Source organism: Myxine glutinosa, chromosome 8, assembly GCF_964187855.1.
Source record: "Myxine glutinosa chromosome 8, kmMyxGlut1.1, whole genome shotgun sequence".
Classification (NCBI taxonomy): Eukaryota; Metazoa; Chordata; class Myxini; order Myxiniformes; family Myxinidae; genus Myxine; species Myxine glutinosa.
Window position 1 is genome coordinate 38,703,482 of NC_136268.1, and position 18,687 is coordinate 38,722,168.

The following is an 18,687-nucleotide window of genomic DNA, read 5'->3' on the forward strand; positions in this document are numbered from 1 at the left end:
GAGAGAAATGGAGCAAGAGAGAGAAATAGAGCCAGCCAGAGAGAAATAGAGCCAGACAGAGAGAGAAATAGAGCCAGACACAGAGAGAAATAGAGCCAGACAGAGAGAAAAATAGAGCCAGGCAGAGAGAGAAATAGAGCCAGACAGAGAGAAATAGAGCCAGACAGAGAGACAAACAGAGCCAGACAGAGAGAGAAATAGTGTGTCAGGCAGAGAGAGAAATAGAGCCAGACAGAGAGAGAGAAATAGAGCCAGACAGAGAGAAAAAGAGCCAGACAGAGAGAGAAATAGAGCCAGACAGGGAGAAATAGAGCCAGACAGAGAGAGAAGTCGAGCCAGACAGAGAGAGAAATAGAGCCAGACAGAGAGAGAAGTCGAGCCAGACACAGAGAGAAATAGAGCCAGACAGAGAGAGAAATAGAGCCAGACAGAGAGAGAAATATGGCCAGACAGAGAGAGAAAGAGCCAGACAGAGAGAGAAATAGAGCCAGAAAGAGAGAGAAATAGAGCCAGAAAGAGAGAGAAATATAGCCAGACAGAGAGAGAAATAGAGCCAGACAGAGAGAGAAATAGAGCCAGACAGAGAGAGAAATAGAGCCAGACACAGAGAGAAATAGAGCCAGACAGAGAGAGAAATAGAGCCAGACAGAGAGAGAAATAGTGTGTCAGGCAGAGAGAGAAATAGTGTGTCAGGCAGAGAGAGAAATAGAGCCAGACAGGGAGAGAGAAATAGAGCCAGAGAGAGAATTAGAGCCAGACAGAGAGAGAAATAGAGCCAGGCAGAGAGAGAAACAGAGCAAGAGAGAGAAATAGAGCCAGACAGAGAGAAATAGAGCCAGACAGAGAGAGAAATAGAGCCAGACAGAGATAGAAATAGAGCCAGAGCGGGAAATAGAGCCAGACAGAGAGAAAGAGCCAGACAGAGAGATAGATAGAGCCAGACAGAGAGAAATAGAGCCAGACAGAGAGAGAAATAGAGCCAGAAAGAGAGAGAAATAGAGTCAGAGAGAGAAATAGAGCCAGACAGAGAGAGAAATAGAGCCAGACAGAGAGAGAAATAGAGCCAGACAGTGAGAAATGGAGCCAGACAAAGAGAGAAATGGAGCAAGAGAGAGAAATAGAGCCAGACAGAGAGAAATAGAGCCAGACAGAGAGAGAAATAGAGCCAGACACAGAAAGAAAAGAGCCAGACACAGAGAGAAATAGAGCCAGACAGAGAGAAAAATAGAGCCAGGCAGAGAGAGAAATAGAGCCAGACAGAGAGAGAAATAGAGCCAGACAGAGAGACAAACAGAGCCAGACAGAGAGAGAAATAGTGTGTCAGGCAGAGAGAGAAATAGAGCCAGACAGAGAGAGAGAAATAGAGCCAGACAGAGAAAAAGAGCCAGACAGAGAGAGAAATAGAGCCAGACAGAGAGAGAAATAGAGCCAGACAGAGAGAGTAGAGCCAGACAGAGAGAGAAATAGAGCCAGACAGAGAGAGAAATAGAGCCAGACAGAGAGAGAAATAGAGCAAGACAGAGAGAGAAAGAGCCAGACACAGAGAGAAATAGAGCCAGAAAGAGAGAGAAACAGAGCCAGAAAGAGAGAGAAATATAGCCAGACAGAGAGAGAAATAGAGCCAGACAGAGAGAGAAATAGAGCCAGACAGAGAGAGAAATAGAGCCAGACAGAGAGAGAAATAGAGCCAGACACACAGAGAGAAATAGAGCCAGACAGAGAGAGAAATAGAGCCAGACAGAGAGAGAAATAGAGCCAGACAGAGAGAGAAATAGAGCCAGACAGAGAGAGAAATAGAGCCAGACAGAGAGAGAAATCGTGTGTCAGGCAGAGAGAGAAATAGAGCCAGACAGAGAGAAATAGAGCCAGAGAGAGAATTAGAGCCAGACAGAGAGAAATAGAGCCAGACAGAGAGAGAAATAGTGTGTCAGGCAGAGAGAGAAATAGAGCCAGACAGAGAGAAATAGAGCCAGACAGAGAGAGAAATAGAGCCAGACAGAGAGAGAAATAGAGCCAGAGAGAGAAATAGAGCCAGACAGAGAGAAAGAGCCAGACAGAGAGAAATCGAACCAGACAGAGAGAAATCGAGCCAGACAGAGAGATAAATAGTGCCAGACAGAGAGAGAAATAGAGCCAGACAGAGAGAGAAATAGAGCCAGACAGAGAGAGAAATAGAGCCAGACAGAGAGAGAAATGGAGCAAGACAGAGAGAAATAGAGCCAGACAGAGAGAGAAATAGAGCCAGACAGAGAGAGAAATAGAGCCAGACAGAGAGAAGTAGAGCCAGACAAAGAGATAAATAGAGCCAGACAGAGAAAGAAATAGAGCCAGACAGAGAGAAATAGAGCCAGACAGAGAGAAATAGAGCCAGACAGAGAGAAATAGAGGCATACAGAGAGAGAAATAGAGCCAGAGAGAGAGAAAAATAGAGCCAGACAGTGAGAAATAGAGCCAGACAGAGAAATAGAGGCAGGCAGAGAGAGAAATAGAGCCAGACAGAGAGAAATAGAGCCAGAGAGAAATAGAGCCAGACAGAGAGAAATAGAGCCAGACAGAGAGAGAAATCGAGCCAGACAGCAAGATAAATAGAGCTAGACAGAGAGAGAAATAGAGCCAGACTGAGAGAAGTAGAGCCAGACAAAGAGAGAAATAGAGCCAGACAAAGAGAGAAATAGAGCCAGACAGAGAAAGAAATAGAGCCAGACAGAGAGAAATAGAGCCAGACAGAGGGAAATAGAGCCAGACAGAGAGAAATAGAGGCAGACAGAGAGAGAAATAGAGCCAGAGAGAGAGAAAAATAGAGCCATACAGAGAGAAATAGAGCCAGACAGAGAGAAATAGAGGCAGACAGAGAGAGAAATAGAGCCAGACAGAGAGAAATAGAGCCAGACAGAGAGAAATAGAGCCAGACAGAGAGAAATAGAGCCAGACAGAGAGAGAAATCGAGCCAGACAGCAAGATAAATAGAGCTAGACAGAGAGAGAAATAGAGCCAGACAGAGAGAGAAATAGAGCCAGACAGAGAGAGAAATAGAGCCAGACAGAGAGAGAAATAGCGCCAGACAGAGAGAGAAATAGAGCCAGACAGAGATTTAAAAAAAAAAAGCCAGACAGAGAGAGAATTAGGGCCAGACAGAGAGAGAAATAGAGCCAGAAAGAGAGAGAAATAGAGCCAGACAGAGAGAGAGAAATAGAGCCAGACAGAGAGAAATAGAGCCAGACAGAGAGAAAAAGAGCCAGACACAGAGAGAAATAGAGCCAGGCAGAGAGAGAAATAGAGCCAGAGAGAGAAATAGAGCCAGAGAGAGAAATAGAGCCAGACAGAGAGAGAAATAGAGCCAGACAGAGAGATAAATAGAGCAAGAGAGAGAAATAGAGCCATACAGAGAGAGAAATAGAGCCAGACAGAGAGAAAAAGAGCCAGACAGAGAGAAATAGAGCCAGACAGAGAGAGAAATAGAGCCAGTCAGAGAGAAATAGAGCCAGACAGAGAGAAATAGAGCCAGACAGAGAGATAAATAGAGCCAGACAGAGAGAGAAATAGAGCAAGAGAGAGAAATAGAGCCAGACAGAGAGAAATAGAGCCAGACACAGAGATAAATAGAGCCAGACACAGAGAGAAAAGAGCCAGACACAGAGAGAAATAGAGCCAGACATAGAGAAAAATAGAGCCAGACAGAGAGAAATAGAGCCAGACAGAGAGAGAAATCGAGCCAGACAGCAAGATAAATAGAGCTAGACAGAGAGAGAAATAGAGCCAGACAGAGAGAGAAATAGAGACAGACAGAGAGAGAAATAGAGCCAGACAGAGAGAGAAATAGAGCCAGACAGAGAGAGAAATAGAGCCAGACAGAGATTTAAAAAAAAAAAGCCAGACAGAGAGAGAATTAGGGCCAGACAGAGAGAGAAATAGAGCCAGAAAGAGAGAGAAATAGGGCCAGACAGAGAGAGAAATAGAGCCAGACAGAGAGAGAAATAGTGTGTCAGGCAGAGAGAGAAATAGAGCCAGACAGAGAGAGAGAAATAGAGCCAGACAGAGAGAAATAGAGCCAGACAGAGAGAGAAAGTGCCAGACAGAGAGAGAAATAGAGCCAGACAGAGAGAAATAGAGCCAGACACAGAGCGAAATAGAGCCAGACAGAGAGAGGAATAGAGCCAGACAGAGAGAGAAATAGAGCCAGAAAGAGAGAGAAATAGAGCCAGACAGAGAGAGAAATAGAGCCAGACAGAGAGATAGATAGAGCCAGACACAGAGAGAGAGAAATAGAGCCAGACAGAGAGAGAAATAGAGCCAGACAGAGAGAGAAATAGAGCCAGACAGAGAGAGAAATAGAACCAGACAGAGAGAGAAATAGAGCCAGACAGAGAGAGAAATAGTGTGTCAGGCAGAGAGAGAAATAGAGCCAGACAGAGAGAGAAATAGAGCCAGACAGAGAGAGAAATAGAGCCAGACAGAGAGAGAAATAGAGCCAGACAGAGAGAGAAATAGAGCCAGATTGAGAGAGAAATAGAGCCAGACAGAGAGACAAACAGAGCCAGACAGAGAGAGAAATAGTGTGTCAGGCAGAGAGAGAGAGAGATAGTGTGTCAGGCAGAGAGAGAAATAGAGCCAGACAGAGAGAGAAATAGAGCCAGACAGAGAGAGAAATAGAGCCAGACAGAGAGAAAAAAAGCCACAGAGAGAGAAATAGAGCCAGACAGAGAGAAATAGAGCCAGACAGAGAGAAATAGAGCCAGAGAGAGAAATAGAGCCAGACAGAGAGAGAAATAGAGCCAGGCAGAGAGAGAAACAGAGCAAGAGAGAGAAATAGAGCCAGACAGAGAGAAATAGAGCCAGACAGAGAGAGAAATAGAGCCAGACAGAGAGAGAAATAGAGCCAGAGCGGGAAATAGAGCCAGACAGAGAGAAAGAGCCAGACAGAGAGATAGATAGAGCCAGACAGAGAGAAATAGAGCCAGACAGAGAGAGAAATAGAGCCAGAAAGAGAGAGAAATAGTCAGAGAGAGAAATAGAGCCAGACAGAGAGAGAAATAGAGCCAGACAGAGAGAGAAATAGAGCCAGACAGTGAGAAATGGAGCCAGACAGAGAGAGAAATGGAGCAAGAGAGAGAAATAGAGCCAGACAGAGAGAAATAGAGCCAGACAGAGAGAGAAATAGAGCCAGACACAGAAAGAAAAGAGCCAGACACAGAGAGAAATAGAGCCAGACAGAGAGAAAAATAGAGCCAGGCAGAGAGAGAAATAGAGCCAGACAGAGAGAGAAATAGAGCCAGACAGAGAGACAAACAGAGCCAGACAGAGAGAGAAATAGTGTGTCAGGCAGAGAGAGAAATAGAGCCAGACAGAGAGAGAGAAATAGAGCCAGACAGAGAGAAAAAGAGCCAGACAGAGAGAGAAATAGAGCCAGACAGAGAGAGAAATAGAGCCAGACAGAGAGAGTAGAGCCAGACAGAGAGAGAAATAGAGCCAGACACAGAGAGAAATAGAGCCAGACACAGAGAAATAGAGCAAGACAGAGAGAGAAAGAGCCAGACAGAGAGAGAAATAGAGCCAGAAAGAGAGAGAAACAGAGCCAGAAAGAGAGAGAAATATAGCCAGACAGAGAGAGAAATAGAGCCAGACAGAGAGAGAAATAGAGCCAGACAGAGAGAGAAATAGAGCCAGATACAGAGAGAGAAATAGAGCCAGACAGAGAGAGAAATAGAGCCAGATAGAGAGAGAAATAGAGCCAGACAGAGAGAGAAATAGAGCCTGACAGAGAGAGAAATAGAGCCAGACAGATAGAGAAATCGTGTGTCAGGCAGAGAGAGAAATAGAGCCAGACAGAGAGAAATAGAGCCAGAGAGAGAATTAGAGCCAGACAGAGAGAAATAGAGCCAGACAGAGAGAGAAATAGTGTGTCAGGCAGAGAGAGAAATAGAGCCAGACAGAGAGAGAAATAGAGCCAGACAAAGAGAGAGAAATAGAGCCAGACAGAGAGAGAAATAGAGCCAGACAGAGAGAGAAATAGAGCCAGAGAGAGAAATAGAGCCAGACAGAGAGAAAGAGCCAGACAGAGAGAAATCGAGCCAGACAGAGAGAAATAGAGCCAGACAGAGAGAGAAATAGTGCCAGACAGAGAGAGAAATAGAGCCAGACAGAGAGAGAAATAGAGCCAGACAGAGAGAGAGAAATAGAGCCAGACAGAGAGAGAAATGGAGCAAGACAGAGAGAAATAGAGCCAGACAGAGAGAGAAATAGAGCCAGACAGAGAGAGAAATAGAGCCAGACAGAGAGAAATAGAGCCAGACACAGAGAGAAATAGAGCCAGACAGAGAGAGAAATAGAGCCAGACAGAGAGAGAAATAGAGCCAGAAAGAGAGAGAAATAGAGCCAGACAGAGAGAGAAATAGAGCCAGACAGAGAGTGATAGAGCCAGACACAGAGAGAGAGAGAAATAGAGCCACACACAGAGAGAAATAGAGCCAGACACAGAGAGAAATAGAGCCAGACACAGAGAGAAATAGAGCCAGACAGAGATAGAAATAGAACCAGACAGAGAGAGAAATAGAGCCAGAGAGAGAAATAGTGTGTCAGGCAGAGAGAGAAATAGAGCCAGACAGAGAGAGAAATAGAGCCAGACAGAGAGAGAAATAGAGCCAGACAGAGAGAGAAATAGAGCCAGACAGAGAGAGAAATAGAGCCAGATTGAGAGAGAAATAGAGCCAGACAGAGAGACAAACAGAGCCAGACAGAGAGAGAAATAGTGTGTCAGGCAGAGAGAGAAATAGTGCATCAGGCAGAGAGAGAAATAGAGCCAGACAGAGAGAGAAATAGAGCCAGACAGAGAGAGAAATAGAGCCAGACAGAGAGAAAAAAGCCACAGAGAGAGAAATAGAGCCAGACAGAGAGAAATAGAGACAGACAGAGAGAAATAGAGCCAGAGAGAGAAATAGAGCCAGACAGAGAGAGAAACAGAGCAAGAGAGAGAAATAGAGCCAGACAGAGAGAAATAGAGCCAGACAGAGAGAGAAATAGAGCCAGACAGTGAGAGAAATAGAGCCAGAGCGGGAAATAGAGCCAGACAGAGAGAGAAAGAGCCAGACAGAGAGATAGATAGAGCCAGACAGAGAGAAATAGAGCCAGACAGAGAGAGAAATAGAGCCAGAAAGAGAGAGAAATAGAGTCAGAGAGAGAAATAGAGCCAGACAGAGAGAGAAATAGAGCCAGACAGAGAGAGAAATAGAGCGAGACAGTGAGAAATGGAGCCAGACAGAGAGAGAAATGGAGCAAGAGAGAGAAATAGAGCCAGCCAGAGAGAAATAGAGCCAGACAGAGAGAAATAGAGCCAGAGAGAGAAATAGAGCCAGACAGAGAGAGAAATAGAGCCAGACAGAGAGAGAAATAGAGCCAGACAGAGAGAGAAATAGAGCCAGATTGAGAGAGAAATAGAGCCAGACAGAGAGACAAACAGAGCAAGATTGAGAGAGAAATAGAGCCAGACAGAGAGACAAACAGAGCCAGACAGAGAGAGATATAGTGTGTCAGGCAGAGAGAGAAATAGTGCGTCAGGCAGAGAGAGAAATAGAGCCAGACAGAGAGAGAAATAGAGCCAGACAGAGAGAGAAATAGAGCCAGACAGAGAGAAAAAAGCCACAGAGAGAGAAATAGAGCCAGACAGAGAGAAATAGAGACAGACAGAGAGAAATAGAGCCAGAGAGAGAAATAGAGCCAGACAGAGAGAGAAATAGAGCCAGATAGAGAGATAAACAGAGCAAGAGAGAGAAATAGAGCCAGACAGAGAGAAATAGAGCCAGACAGAGAGAGAAATAGAGCCAGACAGAGAGAGAAATAGAGCCAGAGCGGGAAATAGAGCCAGACAGAGAGAGAAAGAGCCAGACAGAGAGATAGATAGAGCCAGACAGAGAGAAATAGAGCCAGACAGAGAGAGAAATAGAGCCAGAAAGAGAGAGAAATACAGTCAGAGAGAGAAATAGAGCCAGACAGAGAGAGAAATAGAGCCAGACAGAGAGAGAAATAGAGCCAGACAGAGAGAGAAATAGAGCCAGACAGAGAGAGAAATGGAGCAAGAGAGAGAAATAGAGCCAGCCAGAGAGAAATAGAGCCAGACAGAGAGAGAAATAGAGCCAGACACAGAGAGAAATAGAGCCAGACAGAGAGAAAAATAGAGCCAGGCAGAGAGAGAAATAGAGCCAGACAGAGAGAAATAGAGCCAGACAGAGAGACAAACAGAGCCAGACAGAGAGAGAAATAGTGTGTCAGGCAGAGAGAGAAATAGAGCCAGACAGAGAGAGAGAAATAGAGCCAGACAGAGAGAAAAAGAGCCAGACAGAGAGAGAAATAGAGCCAGACAGAGAGAAATAGAGCCAGACAGAGAGAGAAGTCGAGCCAGACAGAGAGAGAAATAGAGCCAGACAGAGAGAGAAGTCGAGCCAGACAGAGAGAGAAATAGAGCCAGACAGAGAGAGAAATAGAGCCAGACAGAGAGAGCAATATGGCCAGACAGAGAGAGAAAGAGCCAGACAGAGAGAGAAATAGAGCCAGAAAGAGAGAGAAATAGAGCCAGAAAGAGAGAGAAATATAGCCAGACAGAGAGAGAAATAGAGCCAGACAGAGAGAGAAATAGAGCCAGACAGAGAGAGAAATAGAGCCAGACACAGAGAGAAATAGAGCCAGACAGAGAGAGAAATAGAGCCAGACAGAGAGAGAAATAGAGCCAGAAAGAGAGAGAAATAGAGCCAGACAGAGAGAGAAATAGAGCCAGACAGAGAGTGATAGAGCCAGACACAGAGAGAGAGAGAAATAGAGCCACACACAGAGAGAAATAGAGCCAGACACAGAGAGAAATAGAGCCAGACACAGAGAGAAATAGAGCCAGACAGAGATAGAAATAGAACCAGACAGAGAGAGAAATAGAGCCAGAGAGAGAAATAGTGTGTCAGGCAGAGAGAGAAATAGAGCCAGACAGAGAGAGAAATAGAGCCAGACAGAGAGAGAAATAGAGCCAGACAGAGAGAGAAATAGAGCCAGACAGAGAGAGAAATAGAGCCAGACAGAGAGAGAAATAGAGCCAGACAGAGATAAAAAAAAAAGCCAGACAGAGAGAGAATTAGGGCCAGACAGAGAGAGAAATAGAGCCAGAAAGAGAGAGAAATAGGGCCAGACAGATAGAGAAATAGAGCCAGACAGAGAGAGAAATAGTGTGTCAGGCAGAGAGAGAAATAGAGACAGACAGAGAGAGAGAAATAGAGCCAGACAGAGAGAAATAGAGCCAGACAGAGAGAGAAAGTGCCAGACAGAGAGAGAAATAGAGCCAGACAGAGAGAAATAGAGCCAGACACAGAGAGAAATAGAGCCAGACAGAGAGAGGAATAGAGCCAGACAGAGAGAGAAATAGAGCCAGAAAGAGAGAGAAATAGAGCCAGACAGAGAGAGAAATAGAGCCAGACAGAGAGAGCGATAGAGCCAGACACAGAGAGAGAGAAATAGAGCCAGACACAGAGAGAAATAGAGCCAGACAGAGAGAGAAATAGAGCCAGACAGAGAGAGAAATAGAACCCGACAGAGAGAGAAATAGAGCCAGACAGAGAGAGAAATAGTGTGTCAGGCAGAGAGAGAAATAGAGCCAGACAGAGAGAGAAATAGAGCCAGACAAAGAGAGAAATAGAGCCAGACAGAGAGAGAAATAGAGCCAGGCAGAGAGAGAAATAGAGCCAGACAGAGAGAGAAATAGAGCCAGACAGAGAGACAAACAGAGCCAGACAGAGAGAGAAATAGTGTGTCAGGCAGAGAGAGAAATAGTGCATCAGGCAGAGAGAGAAATAGAGCCAGACAGAGAGAGAAATAGAGCCAGACAGAGAGAGAAATAGAGCCAGACAGAGAGAAAAAAGCCACAGAGAGAGAAATAGAGCCAGACAGAGAGAAATAGAGACAGACAGAGAGAAATAGAGCCAGAGAGAGAAATAGAGCCAGACAGAGAGAGAAACAGAGCAAGAGAGAGAAATAGAGCCAGACAGAGAGAAATAGAGCCAGACAGAGAGAGAAATAGAGCCAGACAGTGAGAGAAATAGAGCCAGAGCGGGAAATAGAGCCAGACAGAGAGAGAAAGAGCCAGACAGAGAGATAGATAGAGCCAGACAGAGAGAAATAGAGCCAGACAGAGAGAGAAATAGAGCCAGAAAGAGAGAGAAATAGAGTCAGAGAGAGAAATAGAGCCAGACAGAGAGAGAAATAGAGCCAGACAGAGAGAGAAATAGAGCGAGACAGTGAGAAATGGAGCCAGACAGAGAGAGAAATGGAGCAAGAGAGAGAAATAGAGCCAGCCAGAGAGAAATAGAGCCAGACAGAGAGAAATAGAGCCAGAGAGAGAAATAGAGCCAGACAGAGAGAGAAATAGAGCCAGACAGAGAGAGAAATAGAGCCAGACAGAGAGAGAAATAGAGCCAGATTGAGAGAGAAATAGAGCCAGACAGAGAGACAAACAGAGCAAGATTGAGAGAGAAATAGAGCCAGACAGAGAGACAAACAGAGCCAGACAGAGAGAGATATAGTGTGTCAGGCAGAGAGAGAAATAGTGCGTCAGGCAGAGAGAGAAATAGAGCCAGACAGAGAGAGAAATAGAGCCAGACAGAGAGAGAAATAGAGCCAGACAGAGAGAAAAAAGCCACAGAGAGAGAAATAGAGCCAGACAGAGAGAAATAGAGACAGACAGAGAGAAATAGAGCCAGAGAGAGAAATAGAGCCAGACAGAGAGAGAAATAGAGCCAGATAGAGAGATAAACAGAGCAAGAGAGAGAAATAGAGCCAGACAGAGAGAAATAGAGCCAGACAGAGAGAGAAATAGAGCCAGACAGAGAGAGAAATAGAGCCAGAGCGGGAAATAGAGCCAGACAGAGAGAGAAAGAGCCAGACAGAGAGATAGATAGAGCCAGACAGAGAGAAATAGAGCCAGACAGAGAGAGAAATAGAGCCAGAAAGAGAGAGAAATACAGTCAGAGAGAGAAATAGAGCCAGACAGAGAGAGAAATAGAGCCAGACAGAGAGAGAAATAGAGCCAGACAGAGAGAGAAATAGAGCCAGACAGAGAGAGAAATGGAGCAAGAGAGAGAAATAGAGCCAGCCAGAGAGAAATAGAGCCAGACAGAGAGAGAAATAGAGCCAGACACAGAGAGAAATAGAGCCAGACAGAGAGAAAAATAGAGCCAGGCAGAGAGAGAAATAGAGCCAGACAGAGAGAAATAGAGCCAGACAGAGAGACAAACAGAGCCAGACAGAGAGAGAAATAGTGTGTCAGGCAGAGAGAGAAATAGAGCCAGACAGAGAGAGAGAAATAGAGCCAGACAGAGAGAAAAAGAGCCAGACAGAGAGAGAAATAGAGCCAGACAGAGAGAAATAGAGCCAGACAGAGAGAGAAGTCGAGCCAGACAGAGAGAGAAATAGAGCCAGACAGAGAGAGAAGTCGAGCCAGACAGAGAGAGAAATAGAGCCAGACAGAGAGAGAAATAGAGCCAGACAGAGAGAGCAATATGGCCAGACAGAGAGAGAAAGAGCCAGACAGAGAGAGAAATAGAGCCAGAAAGAGAGAGAAGTAGAGCCAGAAAGAGAGAGAAATATAGCCAGACAGAGAGAGAAATAGAGCCAGACAGAGAGAGAAATAGAGCCAGACAGAGAGAGAAATAGAGCCAGACACAGAGAGAAATAGAGCCAGACAGAGAGAGAAATAGAGCCAGACAGAGAGAGAAATAGTGTGTCAGGCAGAGAGAGAAATAGTGTGTCAGGCAGAGAGAGAAATAGAGCCAGACAGAGAGAGAGAAATAGAGCCAGAGAGAGAATTAGAGCCAGACAGAGAGAAATAGAGCCAGACAGAGAAAGAAATAGTGTGTCAGGCAGAGAGAGAAATAGAGCCAGACAGAGAGAGAAATAGAGCCAGACAGAGAGAGAAATAGAGCCAGACAGAGAGAAAGAGCCAGACAGAGATAAATAGAGCCAGACAGAGAGAAATAGAGCCAGACAGAGAGAGAAATCGAGCCAGACAGCAAGATAAATAGAGCTAGACAGAGAGAGAAATAGAGCCAGACAGAGAGAGAAATAGAGTCAGACAGAGAGAGAAATAGAGCCAGACAGAGAGAGAAATAGAGCCAGACAGAGAGAGAAATAGAGCCAGACAGAGATAAAAAAAAAAAGCCAGACAGAGAGAGAATTAGGGCCAGACAGAGAGAGAAATAGAGCCAGAAAGAGAGAGAAATAGGGCCAGACAGATAGAGAAATAGAGCCAGACAGAGAGAGAAATAGTGTGTCAGGCAGAGAGAGAAATAGAGACAGACAGAGAGAGAGAAATAGAGCCAGACAGAGAGAAATAGAGCCAGACAGAGAGAGAAAGTGCCAGACAGAGAGAGAAATAGAGCCAGACAGAGAGAAATAGAGCCAGACACAGAGAGAAATAGAGCCAGACAGAGAGAGGAATAGAGCCAGACAGAGAGAGAAATAGAGCCAGAAAGAGAGAGAAATAGAGCCAGACAGAGAGAGAAATAGAGCCAGACAGAGAGAGAGATAGAGCCAGACACAGAGAGAGAGAAATAGAGCCAGACACAGAGAGAAATAGAGCCAGACAGAGAGAGAAATAGAGCCAGACAGAGAGAGAAATAGAACCAGACAGAGAGAGAAATAGAGCCAGACAGAGAGAGAAATAGTGTGTCAGGCAGAGAGAGAAATAGAGCCAGACAGAGAGAGAAATAGAGCCAGACAAAGAGAGAAATAGAGCCAGACAGAGAGAGAAATAGAGCCAGGCAGAGAGAGAAATAGAGCCAGATTGAGAGAGAAATAGAGCCAGACAGAGAGACAAACAGAGCCAGACAGAGAGAGAGAAATAGTGTGTCAGGCAGAGAGAGAGATAGTGTGTCTGGCAGAGAGAGAAATAGAGCCAGACAGAGAGAGAAATAGAGCCAGACAGAGAGAGAAATAGAGCCAGACAGAGAGAAAAAAAGCCACAGAGAGAGAAATAGAGCCAGACAGAGAGAAATAGAGCCAGACAGAGAGAAATAGAGCCAGAGAGAGAAATAGAGCCAGACAGAGAGAGAAATAGAACCAGGCAGAGAGAGAAACAGAGCAAGAGAGAGAAATAGAGCCAGACAGAGAGAAATAGAGCCAGACAGAGAGAGAAATAGAGCCAGACAGAGAGAGAAATAGAGCCAGAGCGGGAAATAGAGCCAGACAGAGAGAAAGAGCCAGACAGAGAGATAGATAGAGCCAGACAGAGAGAAATAGAGCCAGACAGAGAGAGAAATAGAGCCAGAAAGAGAGAGAAATAGAGTCAGAGAGAGAAATAGAGCCAGACAGAGAGAGAAATAGAGCCAGACAGAGAGAGAAATAGAGCCAGACAGTGAGAAATGGAGCCAGACAGAGAGAGAAATGGAGCAAGAGAGAGAAATAGAGCCAGACAGAGAGAAATAGAGCCAGACAGAGAGAGAAATAGAGCCAGACACAGAAAGAAAAGAGCCAGACACAGAGAGAAATAGAGCCAGACAGAGAGAAAAATAGAGCCAGGCAGAGAGAGAAATAGAGCCAGACAGAGAGAGAAATAGAGCCAGACAGAGAGACAAACAGAGCCAGACAGAGAGAGAAATAGTGTGTCAGGCAGAGAGAGAAATAGAGCCAGACAGAGAGAGAGAAATAGAGCCAGACAGAGAGAAAAAGAGCCAGACACAGAGAGAAATAGAGCCAGACAGAGAGAGAAATAGAGCCAGACAGAGAGAGTAGAGCCAGACAGAGAGAGAAATAGAGCCAGACAGAGAGAGAAATAGAGCCAGACAGAGAGAGAAATAGAGCCAGACAGAGAGAGAAATAGAGCCAGACAGAGAGAGAAATAGAGCCAGACAGAGAGAGAAATAGAGACAGACAGAGAGAGAAATAGAGCCAGACAGAGAGAAAGAGCCAGACAGAGAGAGAAATAGAGCCAGACAGATAGAAATAGAGCCAGAGAGAGAAATAGAGCCAGACAGAGAGAAATAGAGCCAGACAGAGAGAGAAATAGAGCCAGACAGAGAGAGAAATAGAGCCAGAAAGAGAGAGAAATAGAGCCAGACAGAGAGAGAAATAGAGCCAGACAGAGAGAGAAATAGTGTGTCAGGCAGAGAGAGAAATAGAGCCAGACAGAGAGAGAGAAATAAAGCCAGACAGAGAGAAATAGAGCCAGACAGAGAGAAAAAGAGCCAGACACAGAGAGAAATAGAGCCAGGCAGAGAGAGAAATAGAGCCAGAGAGAGAAATAGAGCCAGACAGAGAGAGAAATAGAGCCAGACAAAGAGAGAAATAGAGCCAGACAGAGAAAGAAATAGAGCCAGACAGAGAGAAATAGAGCCAGACAGAGAGAAATAGAGCCAGACAGAGAGAAATAGAGGCATACAGAGAGAGAAATAGAGCCAGAGAGAGAGAAAAAGAGCCAGACACAGAGAGAAATAGAGCCAGGTAGAGAGAGAAATAGAGCCAGACAGAGAGAGAAATAGAGCCAGACAGAGAGACAAATAGAGCCAGACAGAGAGAGAAATAGAGCCAGACAGAGAGACAAATAGAGCCAGACAGAGAGAGAAATCGTGTGTCAGGCAGAGAGAGAAATAGAGCCAGACAGAGAGAAATAAAGCCAGAGAGAGAATTAGAGCCAGACAGAGAGAAATAGAGCCAGACAGAGAGAGAAATAGTGTGTCAGGCACAGAGAGAAATAGAGTCAGACAGAGAGAAATAGAGCCAGACAGAGAGAGAAATAGAGCCAGACAGAGAGAGAAATAGAGCCAGAGAGAGAAATAGAACCAGACAGAGAGAAAGAGCCAGACAGAGAGAAATCGAGCCAGACAGAGAGAAATAGAGCCAGACAGAGAGAGAAATAGTGCCAGACAGAGAGAGAAATAGAGCCAGACAGAGAGAGAAATAGAGCCAGACAGAGAGAGAAATAGAGCCAGACAGAGAGAGAAATGGAGCAAGACAGAGAGAAATAGAGCCAGACAGAGAGAGAAATAGAGCCAGACAGAGAGAGAAATAGAGCCAGACAGAGAGAAGTAGAGCCAGGCAAAGAGAGAAATAGAGCCAGACAGAGAAAGAAATAGAGCCAGACAGAGAGAAATAGAGCCAGACAGAGAGAAATAGAGGCAGACAGAGAGAAATAGAGGCATACAGAGAGAGAAATAGAGCCAGAGAGAGAGAAAAATAGAGCCAGACAGAGAGAAATAGAGCCAGACAGAGAAATAGAGGCAGGCAGAGAGAGAAATAGAGCCAGACAGAGAGAAACAGAGCCAGAGAGAAATAGAGCCAGACAGAGAGAAATAGAGCCAGACAGAGAGAGAAATCGAGCCAGACAGCAAGATAAATAGAGCTAGACAGAGAGAGAAATAGAGCCAGACAGAGAGAAGTAGAGCCAGACAAAGAGAGAAATAGAGCCAGACAAAGAGAGAAATAGAGCCAGACAGAGAAAGAAAAAGAGCCAGACAGAGAGAAATAGAGCCAGACAGAGAGAAATAGAGCCAGACAGAGAGAAATAGAGCCATACAGAGAGAAATAGAGGCAGACAGAGAGAGAAATAGAGCCAGAGAGAGAGAAAAATAGAGCCATACAGAGAGAAATAGAGCCAGACAGAGAGAAATAGAGGCAGACAGAGAGAGAAATAGAGCCAGACAGAGAGAAATAGAGCCAGACAGAGAGAAATAGAGCCAGACAGAGAGAAATAGAGCCAGACAGAGAGAGAAATCGAGCCAGACAGCAAGATAAATAGAGCTAGACAGAGAGAGAAATAGAGCCAGACAGAGAGAGAAATAGAGCCAGACAGAGAGAGAAATAGAGCCAGACAGAGAGAGAAATAGCGCCAGACAGAGAGAGAAATAGAGCCAGACAGAGATTTAAAAAAAAAAAGCCAGACAGAGAGAGAATTAGGGCCAGACAGAGAGAGAAATAGAGCCAGAAAGAGAGAGAAATAGAGCCAGACAGAGAGAGAAATAGAGCCAGACAGAGAGAGAAATAGTGTGTCAGGCAGAGAGAGAAATAGAGCCAGACAGAGAGAGAGAAATAGAGCCAGACAGAGAGAAATAGAGCCAGACAGAGAGAAAAAGAGCCAGACACAGAGAGAAATAGAGCCAGGCAGAGAGAGAAATAGAGCCAGAGAGAGAAATAGAGCCAGAGAGAGAAATAGAGCCAGACAGAGAGAGAAATAGAGCCAGACAGAGAGATAAATAGAGCAAGAGAGAGAGAAATAGAGCCATACAGAGAGAGAAATAGAGCCAGACAGAGAGAAAAAGAGCCAGACAGAGAGAAATAGAGCCAGACAGAGAGAGAAATAGAGCCAGTCAGAGAGAAATAGAGCCAGACAGAGAGAAATAGAGCCAGACAGAGAGATAAATAGAGCCAGACAGAGAGAGAAATAGAGCAAGAGAGAGAAATAGAGCCAGACAGAGAGAAATAGAGCCAGACACAGAGAGAAATAGAGCCAGACACAGAGAGAAAAGAGCCAGACACAGAGAGAAATAGAGCCAGACATAGAGAAAAATAGAGCCAGACAGAGAGAAATAGAGCCAGACAGAGAGAGAAATCGAGCCAGACAGCAAGATAAATAGAGCTAGACAGAGAGAGAAATAGAGCCAGACAGCAAGAGAAATAGAGCCAGACAGAGAGAGAAATAGAGCCAGACAGAGAGAGAAATAGAGCCAGACAGAGAGAGAAATAGAGCCAGACAGAGATTTTAAAAAAAAACGCCAGGCAGAGAGAGAATTAGGGCCAGACAGAGAGAGAAATAGAGCCAGAAAGAGAGAGAAATAGGGCCAGACAGAGAGAGAAATAGAGCCAGACAGAGAGAGAAATAGTGTGTCAGGCAGAGAGAGAAATAGAGCCAGACAGAGAGAGAGAAATAGAGCCAGACAGAGAGAAATAGAGCCAGACAGAGAGAGAAAGTGCCAGACAGAGAGAGAAATAGAGCCAGACAGAGAGAAATAGAGCCAGACACAGAGAGAAATAGAGCCAGACAGAGAGAGGAATAGAGCCAGACAGAGAGAGAAATAGAGCCAGAAAGAGAGAGAAATAGAGCCAGACAGAGAGAGAAATAGAGCCAGACAGAGAGAGATAGAGCCAGACACAGAGAGAGAGAAATAGAGCCAGACACAGAGAGAAATAGAGCCAGACAGAGAGAGAAATAGAGCCAGACAGAGAGAGAAATAGAACCAGACAGAGAGAGAAATAGAGCCAGACAGAGAGAGAAATAGTGTGTCAGGCAGAGAGAGAAATAGAGCCAGACAGAGAGAGAAATAGAGCCAGACAGAGAGAGAAATAGAGCCAGACAGAGAGAGAAATAGAGCCAGACAGAGAGAGAAATAGAGCCAGATTGAGAGAGAAATAGAGCCAGACAGAGAGACAAACAGAGCCAGACAGAGAGAGAAATAGTGTGTCAGGCAGAGAGAGAGATAGTGTGTCAGGCAGAGAGAGAAATAGAGCCAGACAGAGAAAGAAATAGAGCCAGACAGAGAGAGAAATAGAGCCAGACAGAGAGAAAAAAAGCCACAGAGAGAGAAATAGAGCCAGACAGAGAGAAATAGAGCCAGACAGAGAGAAATAGAGCCAGAGAGAGAAATAGAGCCAGACAGAGAGAGAAATAGAGCCAGGCAGAGAGAGAAACAGAGCAAGAGAGAGAAATAGAGCCAGACAGAGAGAAATAGAGCCAGACAGAGAGAGAAATAGAGCCAGACAGAGAGAGAAATAGAGCCAGAGCGGGAAATAGAGCCAGACAGAGAGAAAGAGCCAGACAGAGAGATAGATAGAGCCAGATAGAGAGAAATAGAGCCAGACAGAGAGAGAAATAGAGCCAGAAAGAGAGAGAAATAGAGTCAGAGAGAGAAATAGAGCCAGACAGAGAGAGAAATAGAGCCAGACAGAGAGAGAAATAGAGCCAGACAGAGAGAGAAATAGAGCCAAACAGAGAGAGAGAAATAGAGCCAGATTGAGAGAGAAATAGAGCCAGACAGAGAGAGAAACAGAGCCAGACAGAGAGACAAACAGAGCCAGACAGAGAGAGAAATAGTGTGTCAGGCAGAGAGAGAAATAGTGCGTCAGGCAGAGAGAGAAATAGAGCCAGACAGAGAGAGAAACAGAGCCAGAGAGAGAAATAGAGCCAGACAGAGAGAGAAAGAGCCAGACAGAGAGATAGATAGAGCCAGACAGAGAGAAATAGAGCCAGACAGAGAGAGAAATAGAGCCAGAAAGAGAGAGAAATAGAGTCAGACAGAGAGAGAAATAGAGCCAGACAGAGAGAGAAATAGAGCCAGACAGAGAGAGAGAGAAATAGAGCCAGAGAGAGAGAGAAATGGAGCCAGACAGAGAGAAATAGAGCAAGAGAGAGAAATAGAGCCAGACAGAGAGAAATAGAGCCAGACAGAGAGAAATAGAGCCAGACAGAGAGAGAAAAGAGCCAGACAGAGAGAAAAATCGAGCCAGACAGAGAGAAAAATAGAGCCAGGTAGAGAGAGAAATAGAGCCAGACAGAGAGAGAAATAGAGCCAGACAGAGAGACAAACAGAGCCAGACACAGAGAGAAATAGAGCCAGAGAGAAATAGAGCCAGACAGAGAGAGAAATAGAGCCAGACAGAGAGAGAAATAGAGCCAGACAGAGAGAGAAATAGAGACAGACAGAGAGAGAAATAGAGCCAGACAGAGAGAAAGAG